The 12,600-nt window shown below is 39.4% G+C and overlaps 1 pseudogene; it reads right to left on the reverse strand.

The window, feature by feature from the left end:
* Positions 1–9,144: 9,144 nt before the first annotated feature.
* LOC130022993 (uncharacterized) lies at positions 9,145–9,241 on the reverse strand (annotated as a pseudogene).
* Between the last annotated feature and the right edge of the window lie 3,359 nt (positions 9,242–12,600).

A 12,600-nucleotide genomic window follows, 5' to 3' on the forward strand; every position in this document is an offset into this window, starting at 1 on the left:
TTTTCTTTTTTTATGTAGTTACTGGTAAATCTATTCTCTTTAATGGACTCGTAAAGTGTGCACTCAAAAATCACTTTCTATTCAATTTTTTGGCTAGCAGTTTTTTCTAAAATAGAATAATGTCTTCATATTGTATATATGGAACAATTTATTAATCACCTTATTGGCCTGTTTTATTTGGTTTTGTTACGGACCACATCCACGTTATTCAGGGCTTACTCTTGGGTCTGCTCTCAATAACTTACTAAACTATGCTGCTTGCTACATAGCTCAAATTTCATTAATATCTATATACATGTTTTTCAGTTCTGTGATACATATTTTTCACGATGTTTTCTTTACACTTCCTTCTATGTAAATCATATGAAATAGAAAAATTATATTCAAGTATGCATTATTATTCTTAGAGTTATTAATAACTACATTGTAGATAAACAACTTAAGACACCGAATGTAAATAAAGTTTTCCTTCCAAAAACATTTCTTGGGAAAAACTCAAGTAGTCATTTTTGAAGTGGATTAAAACTCAGGGTAACCTTCAATGCATCAACAAGATTAAGTCGTATGTGAACCATAAGTAACAGATACTCATTGCACAAGTCAAATGGAAACCTAATGATTGCAATGGTAATAGTTGTAAAGACCCCAATGCCTATATTAATGTAAGGTATCTTCCTTCTGGTTTCTGGCCTTGTAGTGATCATGCAGAGTCCTGGCAAAAAGTCCACATGCTTTAGGTTGCCTAACCTGGAAATTCTTAAGGGCCAGAGAGAGAAAGTATTGGAGGGGATAAGTCACTTGCCTTGTACACAGCCAATCAAGTTGAATCTCTGTCACGGCATACACTCTACTGAATGTTCTAAGCGGTCACTCCAGAGTGTAGAGCCAGGAAGAACCCAAGATCACTGTCAGTTATTGGTCCAAACTCTACACCACCCCACGAACAATAAAATTATTGGAATATAGGAAATCTCTTTGCCATCTCTGGGTCTCAGGTTTCTTCTTGTCCAGAGAATGTTTCCCATTATCTTAGACTTCCTAGTTTGAAAAAGATTCCATTCTAGGAAATAGTATAGGACTCAATAGGAGAGCAAGCTACAGGCATTTCTAGGGTAAGGAGAAACTATCTTTAAGCAAGAAATCCAGGTTTACATAAGATCCACTGGTTCTTCTATAGTTCTGTGTTCACAATGGGAGCACGATACCAAATACACAAAGTGCCAAAATGTTCCAGGCTTTGAATAACCCTAATTTGTTGGAATTTGGGAAACTCAGTTGACTCTTCGTACTAGAAGCATCTCAATGGCTTAAATTTTAAGTTAATATTGTTCCTCTCAGCGTTGAAGGAGATTATTAGTCTCACAGTTTTTTTTCATCACCCTCTTGGTTCTTACAGAAAGTTATCAAAATCTATCTGTATTGCGAACTGCACATACTCTGCAGTTTTCCCTTCCCGTGGTGAATGATACAGCTTCCCTAACAGGAAGTGTTTGCAACTACTCCAGAGTATCTGCTCCAGTGCGTAGTTCTGCTTGGCTCCTGCCCTCATCCTCTGGCACCTATTTCCAATCACTGATGTATAGTGCCTAGCTTTACCAACATTTCAGCACAACAGTTCTATCTGGAGTGTTTCACCAGAGTCATATATCCACCTCAGCTGCTTCCTTCCAAATTGTTTTGGAATGTGATATTGCAGGAAGTGCTGAAGAGAAGTCTTCCATGGAAGAGTTTTCTGTGACTGTCCTTGAGCAAGACTCTGCTGTCTCTTCCATGTCTATGTCAGCTCGCTATGAGAAAATCCTAGATACCAACAACATGGTGTCTGTGTACCCATCACTTTCTGCCAGTCTTGTTGAGAGAACACCATGTCAGGTTCCACATCAGAGTCAAAGCCTGTCACTTCCATTCCAGGAAGGAAGCCAGGTGTATTACTATCATCAAGGCACTCTGGGAACTCTCCTTTCTGGCCTGCAGTCCTATGACTCCATGTCATACACAGGACAAAAGGGCTCTGCCCCCCAAACTTACAGCAACTCATCGCGAGAAATGGTTACGGTTCTGAAGGAGGTTCAGCCCCCAAATAACCAAACAGCAGCCTCCTTTTCTGGAATCGACTTCTCTCTGTCTGCTCAACCCAACACAGAATCGAGTTATCAAGGTAGGTAAAACTAAGAGAAGGGAAAAAAAATTCAATAATTGAGGTCAAAAAAGAGGAAAACTCTCCATAGACAGGTGGTATTTAAGTTAAATACACTGAGATTATTAAGTTTATGAAATGAACTTGAAAGAAATCAGTTCATGTTTAATTCTCTCACTCTTTTTACAGCATGTTATTTTCACACTCAACGTAAGAGCTCCTAAAGGAGATTGGAAGATATGATAGTATAATGGACATCTAGGTTTCATGTAAAGAAACTTCAGGAGCACACAAAAGAATACCACATTTTTCCCTAGTTTTTCCATTTGTTAAAAATTTTTATAAGTGAAACATCATGAGGTACAGTCGTAGACTTACAAATTTTTGTGCTTATGTTTCAGTTATACAATGTTCAAGTACCCATCCCTCCACCAGTGCCCATTCTCCACCATGACGGATCCCAGTTTCCCTCCCATCTCCAATACCCACCATCCCACCCAGCCTCTGTGGTAGGGAATGCCACATTTTTCACTGTTCTAGTTCAGCAGTCCTCCAAAATAACCACACTAAAATAAAATACATGTCTTAAACTAATATTTTTGTATGTTCTCGAGACATTTCAAAACTCTTATTGTGATGGTATCACTTTAACTTTCCCTTCCATGAATGAGCAACAAGGTTCTGAATACACTTGGGTTTCGGTTATCCTGTCTCAAGTCATCAAGCCTAGAATCTGTACTTCAGCACAAATTTCATGATAAAGTGGTGCTTCATTCATACTCCTATTCCAGGTTATCAACTTCCTATTATATTTTCAAGAAAGCAAATGAATTGAGACTAGACTACTTTACAATGCTAAGTTCTGGATCGATAGCACAGCAGTAGGGCGTTTGCCTTGCACGCAGCCAACATGGCTGACCCAAGTTCGATTCCTCCACCCCTCTCAGAGAGCCCAGCAAGCTACCGAAAATATCTCGCCTGCACAGCAAAGCCTGGCAAACTCCCCGTAATGTATTTGATATACCAAATACAGTATGGAACTTAATAGTTTAAAAATATCTATTTTTTTTTAAAAAAAGCTTTTGTTTGGATCAGGTTGAATCTGGGTCATAGCCCGTACTGCTCAGGGAATATTCATGGGTCTGTGCTACGGATCACTGCTGAATGTGCTTAGGAGAACATACGTGATACTAAAGATCAAACTGAGGTCAGCTGTGCACAGGGCCAGTGCCTTACGAAATGTACTATCACTCTGTCCTAGGTCTCTTATTTTCAAGTGCAATATATACAGAAACTCTTTCAAATACAAAGAAAACCAAAAATCAACAACACCACATGGCAAACAGTAAGAACTACAACATTTACCTCCACTTCTAGCACAGGGCCTTGTCCATTATCCTTAGAATAGCCAGTAACAATGCTTTGCCTATTTCTGGTAGGAGCACTGTCGTGGAGAACTGATCCACAAAATTGAGTCAGGGGATTGGGAGGAGGGATTTTGGGGCTTTGGGAGAGAGGAAGAGGTTAATTTTTGAGAGAATGAGTAGTGTTATGTTGGAATTATGTTTATAAGAAACCATTATTAATCGAATTATAAATCATAGAATATAAATAATGTTTTAGACGTTTGTCTGTCTCATTTTATTCTTTTAATTTGTTTTCTCTATATGTCACATATGCATGAACTTGTATGATGCCTATCTTTCTATGCCTGATTTATGTCACTAAACATAATACACTCATGTTATCAATTTTTCTACAAATAATAACATTTCACATCATACAACTGAGTAGTATTCCATTGCTTTACCACCTTTCATTCTCAAAATTTGCGGTTTAAAAGAAACAAATATTGGTTTTAACAAAACTCTGGTTTTTAAAATTTTTAGTTCAATGAAGCAAAATAGATTTTTCGAACAACACTTAGAAACTTGTGACAGAGTTGTAGTGTGAAAAGTAATATATGTTCAAGAGAGAAGACTCGTTTAACAAAGCAAGCAAAGAGAGACATAGAGAAAGGAAGCAGGGTATTTCCTCAAGGGAGAACACAAGCTTGAGAACCAAGCCGACTCTAGTACTTTAGGAATAAGAACTTGGAGTGGTATGAACTTAACTTGTGCACTTTAGGGGAGAACCTGAGTGAAACTATTAGAAGCAGTTTCAGGAGCATCATAGACTGGAGTCTGCAATTGGAGTGAGGAGGGTAGAGAGTTCTTTTGGAAGATCTGGACTTTGGAGAATAGTAATATTATACCATTAATGATAGTAGCTTTCCGTGGGATTCCAAAAAAATCTTAAACTGTGTCGTCAGAAATGATAACATTCTTAGGTATTTGGATTTCCTGTGGAAACTACTGGAAAGTTGAGTTTATGCTCTGGTTGCCTCCGCCAGAAACAAGGTCAACAAGTCATGAATGAAAAATTGCAAGTTACAAGGATCAAGGATTCTGATCCCATTGGAAGACTAGCTTTTGGGTGTACAGTTTGTACTGATGTCCTGATGTAGATTGTGATCCAGGAATATGTAACAGAAAGGAGGTAGTGAAAGGTATCCTCAGAAGTTGAAGCCTCTGAGACAGAATTCATTTATGCCAACTTATGGGTTATCAATGCTTGCTCATGGCTGCTACCATTATAACATGCCATTCAATGGTTCTGTGGTTTCAATTTACTGTGACAATGTAAAGATGAAGTTTCTAAATGGAAGGTAAAAATCTGAGGCCCTCAAGATGATGAATTATGGGGAGGGGGGAGCTGGAGCAATAGTACAGCAGGTAGGGCATTTGCCTTGCACACGGCCTACTCAGGTTAGATTCCCAGCATCCTGTATGGTCCCCCCAAGCACCGTGAGGAGTAATTCCTGACTGCAGAGCCAGGAGTAACCCCTGTGCATCGCCAGGTGTGACCCATAAATGCAAAAAAATAAAAAGATGATGCCTTACCTTTAGATACTTTGAAGTCAAATAGAAACAGTCAGAAAGCTCCCCAGAAAAGACTTCTCCAGGGTCGAAAACATCATCACCTGTAGCGTGAGAGCATACAGAAAATAAGGTGTCCATTTTATGCCAAGTTAAAGCAAGTCAGACATGATCTTGGAAAGTTTGTCAAATGAGAGCATGGATATAGGAAGAATAAGGTGCCAGCTGAATCTTAGAGGTAAAATATACAAAGGTTAACAAGTAGGAGGTACTGTGGCGACCAGGTCTACTAAGAAAAGCATTTTTTAAAAAAGAAAATGCAATGAAACATCAAATAAGACCTTTTTAAATGTTTAAGAACAGGGATATAACTCAGTGATAGAACATTTGCCTTCCATTGTATAATGATCTGTGTTTGATCCTTAGCACTGCAAAGAGCATTATTTTTAATTTTTAATTTCTTTCTTTCTTGCTTGCTTGTTTGCTGTTTTGTTTTTTGGGTCTCACCTGGCAAAGTATAGGGGTTATTTTTAGCTTTTAAGAGAAGTTATGAGGTTATACCTCTCGGAAAGACTGGCAAGCTACCGAGAGTATTCCGCCCGCACGGAAGAGCCTGGCAAGCTATCCGCTGTGTATTCGATATGCCAAAACCAGTAACTACAACTGGTCTCATTCACCTAGCACGCGACAGGGACAAATGGAGACGTTACTGGCGCCCGCTCGAGCAAATCGACGACTAACGGGAAGTTAAGTGATTAAGTGATTAAGAGAAGTTATAATTTTACATTTTTACCTGTGGTTTAAAAGGAAATCTAAAATATTTTAGAGTCAATATATGTGAGAAGAATAAAAGTCACAGGAATTATTTAGTATACTTAATGATACAGCAGTCAGAATTTTGAGGTTAATTTTATGGGTATTGCATAAATAATTTTTCTCCATTATGTGGGCTGTCTTTTTATCATGGTCACCAGTTTTTCTGAGTTGCAGAAATTTCTTAGTTTAATGTAGTCTCATTTGTTTATCTTCACTTCCTCTTTCTTGGTCAATGGTGTTTCATTCTAGAAGTTTCCCTTAGCTTTAACGTCATGGAGGGATCTTCCCACATTTTTCTCCATATATCTTAAGAATTCAGGTATGATATTGAGGTCTTTAATTCATTTGATCTGACTTTGTTCCTGGCACTATAAATAGGTCTGACTTCATCTTTTTTGCATGTTGCTGTCCAGTTTGCCCAGCACCAGTTGCTGAAGAGACTTCCTTGCTCAACTTCATAGTTCTTGAGCCTTTATGAATGATTAGGTAATAATAATTTGGGGGTCAGCGTCAGGATATTTGACGACATTCCATTGATCTGAGCCCTGTCATTATCTGAATACCATGCTTTTTTGATTACTACGACTTTGTCCTAGGATTTGAAGTTGGGGAAGGTGATCCCATCTTCTTTTTCCAAAGATTGGTTTAGCTATTCATGGGAGTTTATTGTTGTTTATGAATTTCAAGAATTTTTAATCTGTTTCTTTGAAAAATGTTATTGGTATACTTATATGAAGTGCATTGAATCTTAATAGCGCTTTGGGGTTTATTGCTATTTTGACAGTGTTAATCCTCTCAATCCATGAGCATGGGATGTGATTCCATTTCCTCATATCCTCTTTTATTTCTTGAAGTGGTGTTTTGTAGGGTTTTTTTTTGGTATAGATCCTTAACCTTCTTAGCTGTTTCTAATATACTTGATTTTCTGATGTATTATTGTGAATGGGATTGTTCTTCTCCTATCTCTTTTTTCTCTTTCATTATTAGTATACCAGAAAGCCATGGACTAATGGATATTGATTTAGCAATATGCTACTTTACTAAACAAATCTATTGTTCCCAGGAGCTTTTTTGTAGATTCTTTGAGATTTTCTAAGTATAGTATCATGTCATCTCCAAATAGTAAAAGCTTGAGTTTTTCCTTTTTTATCTGGATGCCCTTGATATCTTTTTCTTACCAAATCATATGGCAAGTACTTCAAGTATTATGTTGAATAGGAGTGGTGAGAGTGGGTAGCTTGGTTTGTGCCTGATTGTATTCTGGGATTCTAGCTCATTGATTTCTGGCCCAAGCCTTTAGTTGTTCCCCGTTGAGAATAATGCTTGCTGTGGGTTTGTGATAGTTTGCTTTGACTATATTGAGGAAAGTACTTTCAACTCCCATTTTGTTGAGAGTTTTTCATCATGAATGTGTGCTGGATCTCATCAAATGCTTTATCTACATCTATTGATATGATCATATGACTTTTATCTTTATTTTATTGAGATGGTGTATTCTGTTGATTGACTTGAGAATGTTAAGCCATCCTTGCATCCCCAAGATAAACCTACTTGGTCTTAGTGTGTGATCATTTGTTGAGTTTCTGGATTTTCTTTGCAGTTATTTTCTTAAAGATCTTTGCATCTGTATTTATCAAGGAAATATCTGTAATTATCTTTTTTTTTGTGGTTTCTCTGTCTGATCTGAGTATCAGGATGAACTTTGCCCATAGAAACTGTTTGGTAGTATTTTTGTTTCTTCAATTTCCTGGAAAATCTTAAAAAATGTTTGGCATCAGGTCCTCTTTAAAGGTTTGAAATATTTCATTAGTGAATCCATTTGGGCCTGGGCTCCTGTTTTAGGGGATGCTTTTTATTATCATTTCAATTTGCTTGGTATTGATAAAGGTAAAAGGTAAAGGCCCTCCCTTTGTTCATCGATTTGCTCAAGCGGGCCCAGTAACGTCTCCATTGGAGACTTTGTTGTTACTGTGTTTGGCATATCAAATACGTCACTGGGAGCTTGCCAGGCTCTGCCTTGCGGGAGAGATACTCTCTCGGTAGCTTGCCGGGCTCTCCGAGAGGGGCGGAGGAATCGAACTCGGGTCGGTCATGTTGGCTGCGTGCAAGGCAAACACCCGACCGCTATGCTATCGTATTCGAAATCTTCTTGGTTCAGCCTTGGGAGGTAATTGGAATCCAGTAATTTATCCATTTATTCAAGATTCTCTCATTTCTTGCTGTAAAGTTTCTCAAAATAATCACTGATGATCCTCTGGATTTCTGTAGTTTCTATTATGATGTCCCCCTTTGCATTTCTGATTCGTTTATTAGGATTCGTTCTCTTTGTTTATTTGTGAGTCTTGCTTATGGTTTATTGATCTTATTTATTTTCTCAAAGAACCATGTCTTGCTTTTTGTTGGTCTTCTGGATTGTATTTTGGGATTCTAGCTCATTGATTTTTGCTCCAGGGTTTATTATTTCCTTCCTCCTGCCTAGCTTGGACTCCTTTAATTGGTCATTTTCCAAAATCTTGAACTGTAAGTTATTTTTGTAGGCCCTTTCTTTCTTCCTGATGAATTTTGCAGAGCTAAAAACGTTCCTCTTAACACTGCTTTTGCTGTGTCCCACAAGTTCTGGTAGCTCCTCATTCTCATTTGTTTCTGGAATCTTTTTATTTCCTCTTTGATTTCTATTCTAACCCAATGGTTGTTCACTACTTCCCTCAAATAAAATATTTTCTTGCTGATTTTTTGTCTGTTTAATATATTGAGAAGTGAGAAAGTACTTTCAAATCTCCATCTAGTATTGTGTTGCTATCAATGTTTTTCTTTAAGTCTATTAGAACTTGTTTTTACATATTTTGCTGGTCTGTCATTAGGAGCATATACATTGAGGAGGGTGAGTTTTTTCTGATGTACAGATACCATGATCATTAAGAAATGACCTACACTGTCTCTTACAACCTTTAGCCTGAAGTCCATGTGGTGTGATACTAGTATGGCCACTCCAGATATTTGGAGGTGTTTTTTTCTCGAAGAATTGTTTCCCAGCCTTTGAGTTTGAGCCCATGTTTTCTTTGATTATTCAGATGTGTTTCTTGCAGGCAGCAGAATGTTGGGTTCAGTTTTCTAATTCATCCTGCCATCCTCTGCCTCTGAATTGCTGCTTTTAGTCCATTGACATTGAGAGAGATCATTGTGATGGGGATTTGTGCTAACTTTATGTCAAAATTTGGAGTACTTGTGGGGCTTGTCTTAGATTAATGTAGCCCTGTTAATTCTTCTTGCAACAAAAATGTGGAACACTTTACAAGTTTGCATGTCATCTCTGTTCAAGGACCATGCTAATCTCTGTATCATTTCAATTTTAGTACATGTGTTGCCAAACTGAGTATGAGTTTTTTTTTCCCTATTTTTCTCTTCTGATTTCTTTGAGTGTTGTCCTTATTCACTCCTATGGCAGACGGTGATTCCTAATCAAGGTAGGTATTTCAAAGCAGCTTGAAGCTATATATTTAGAACCTTCTTGTCCCAGAAGAAAAAGTATGGTTTTTACCATATTCTCTTTTACCATACCCAGGGCATCAGCTTTGCAAATTATTTCTTTTGGAAGATGGTGAATCAGTCTTGTTTAATGCTCTTCCCTGAAACCTTCATTAAGACCATTAAAATAGAGCCTTTTGCTATTCTCACCTCGGTCCCGTGTACATCTCCAGAAAAAGGTGGATGGCGTTGTCTGCACTTTGACCACCTTGAATGTAAGTAGGATTTTTCTCCTGAAGGAAGAGGTGAGAAGCATATTGATGATTTAATTCCACCTTATTACAAGTTCAACTTGAACGGAAGGTGAGATTCATGAGGCTCCTATAAAGGACAGAAAAAAGGGTCTCAGTGAAGTTTAATGGCCAACAAACATTAATAAAACAGATGTCTCAAAGTAACCTGTGAGCATTTTCGTGTGTATAGTGAGTTTTTTATCAACTCATAGTGATTCTCAGTCATTCCACATGGGCAAAGCACACCTGTAATTAAAAATCGAGTTCTCTGAGCGGAGGGGGTTTTCTTAGGTCATTGAAGAAGTGTGTAATAATTTATTGCTAAGCACATACAGCAGTTTGAATGATGTGTACTTTTCGATCTAAAATTAATTTCAAATATGTATAAAATAACCGTCTCCTGACCCCGCATCTGGCTTTCCTCACTGAGGGCCCTTGGCCCTTGGTGGTGAGGGAACCTCACCACCCCAAGCAGAGCTCCTGCAGCTGCAGAGCTCTGCAACCAGCCATAGGTACGCTATAGACCACTCTCCCCAAGCTTGAAGGAGCCTCATGCATGAAGGAACTGGCAGAGGATCCCAGGTGTGCGGGACCCGGGGCGGAGACATCCAAGGCTGCTCGGATCAAGACTGGGACTCCTCATCCAGATCCCTCATCTTCCAGTAGCTAAGTGTTACACCCACGAACTGCCCTTGGAGCCATGTAGTCCCATGAATGGCCAAGATCCAGAGACTGGATCTTGTTGATAATTCAACAACTCTTTTTGTCCAGTTCTCTTTCTCGGAGAAACTGGTAGGTTACCGAGAGTATCTTGCCCACATGGCAGAGTCTGGCAAGCTCCCCGTGGTGAATTCTACATGCCAAAACCCACTAACAATAATGGATCTCATTTCCCTGACCGTGAAAGAGCCTCCAATGTGGCACTTGCTAAAATCTCAGGGCTAGGACGAATGGAGATGTTACTGGTGCCTGCTCAAGGAAATCATTCTCCACCACCAATGAACCCAGTATTCCTCCCAACATGCCCCCCACCCTGCTTCTGTGGCAGGGCATTCTCTTTGGTTCTCTGGGGCCATGGACAAGCCAGAGAGCTGCTCATGGTGGGCAACTCATGGTCTTGGCGGGGCAGGAAGAATGGGATGTTTCTACCCCCCACCCCCTATCCCACGAGGCTGTAGTAGCCCTGTCACCGCTAGCTCATACCTGGCTATCCAATAGTCTCTGAGGTGATTGCCATTGTGATGCCAGGGGGGATAAAGGCAAAAGGGACAAACACACTTTCCCACCTGGTGTAGAATGGTGACATAGCTTAATGCATAGTTCAGTCACATTTCGGCCAAAAGCCACTGGGTTCCGAATTGGGTCCATCTGCCTCTGGGGCCATGGTGGTTCTGGAGAGCCCCTTGTGGGGGTCAAATTGTGGACTCGGTGGGGGAGAAAGAATGCGTCTATGGTCTACTCTTACATGAATCTCCCAACCCGACTGGGTCCTCCAAACACCCTTTACTTGGTATTCTGTTCTCTGTCTGAGCTGCCTTTACCCCAAGCATGTGATGCCGGCTTCCAAGTCCTGGAGCAAACCTCCTAGTCCTTATCACTCTATTCTTGGGTATTAATCTCCCATTCTGTTACTTTATATTCCACGATGAGTACAATCTTTCTATGTCTGTCCCTCGCTTTCTGACTCATTTCACTTTCTATGTTGATCCACTTTCATTCAAATTTTATGACTTCTTTTTTTCTAAAAGCTTCATAGTATGCCACTGTGTAGAATAAATAAACTATCATTAACCAGTCATCTGTTCTTGGACACTAGGGATTTTTTTCCCCCAGATTATGGTTTTTGTGAACAGTGCAGCAATGAACATACAAGTGCAGATGTCATTTCGGCTCTACTTTTTTGCCTCTCCAGGCTATCTTCCCAGGAGTGATATTGCTGGGTCAAATGGGAGCTCAATTTCTAGTTTTCGGAGAACCATTCATACTGTTTTCCAAAACGGCTGAACCTGTCCGCATTCGCACCAGCAGTGAAGGAGAGTCCCTTTTTCCCCGCATCCACGGCAACACCAGTAGCTTTTGTTCTTTTGGATGTGGGCCAGTTTCCGTGGTGTGAGGTGATAATCTCATTGTAGTTTAGACCTGCATTTCCCTGATGATTTGTGATGATGAGCATTTTTCATGTGCCTTTTGGCCATTCGGTATCTTCTTTGAGAAAGTTTCTGTTAATTTCATCACCCCATTTTCTGATGGGGTTGCATGATTTCTTCTTGTAGAGTTCAATCAGAGCCTTGTATATTGTTGATATCAACCCCTTATTACATAGGCATTGGGTGAATATCCTTTCCCATTCTGTAGATTGTCTTTGTATTCTGGTCACTGTTTCTTTTGAGGTGCAGAAGCTTCTTAATTTAAGATAGTCCCCTTTGTTTATCTGTGTTTCCAATTTTTTGGCAGTGGTGTGTTATCTTTGAAGATACCTTTAGCTTCAATGTTGTGCACGGTTTTTCTGACCTTGTCTTCAATGTACCTGATGAATTCTGTTCTGATGTTGAGGTCTTTGACCCATTTTCATATGACTTTTGTGCATGCTGTTAGGTAGAGGTCTGAGCCCATTTTTTTGCATGTAGCTGTCCAGTTTTTCCAGCACCATTTGCTAAAGAGGCATTTCTTGCTCCACTTCACATTTTCTGCTCCCTTATCAAAGATTATTTGAACATATATTTGAAGGTGTGTGTCAGTATATCCAATCCTGTTCCATTGGTAGGCGGCTCTGCCTTTGTTCCAGTACCATGCTGTTTTAACTATTATCGCTTTGTAGTAGAGTTTGAGGTTGGGGAAGGTGAGGCCTCCCATCGTCTTTTTCCCAAGAAATGCTTTAGCTATTCGAGGGCGTTTATTGTTACATATGAATTTCAGGAGCGCTTGATCAATTTCTTTGACGAATGTTATGTTTAACTTTATAGGGATCACA

Source organism: Sorex fumeus, unplaced genomic scaffold, assembly GCF_029834395.1.
Source record: "Sorex fumeus unplaced genomic scaffold, SorFum_2.1 ptg000021l, whole genome shotgun sequence".
Classification (NCBI taxonomy): Eukaryota; Metazoa; Chordata; class Mammalia; order Eulipotyphla; family Soricidae; genus Sorex; species Sorex fumeus.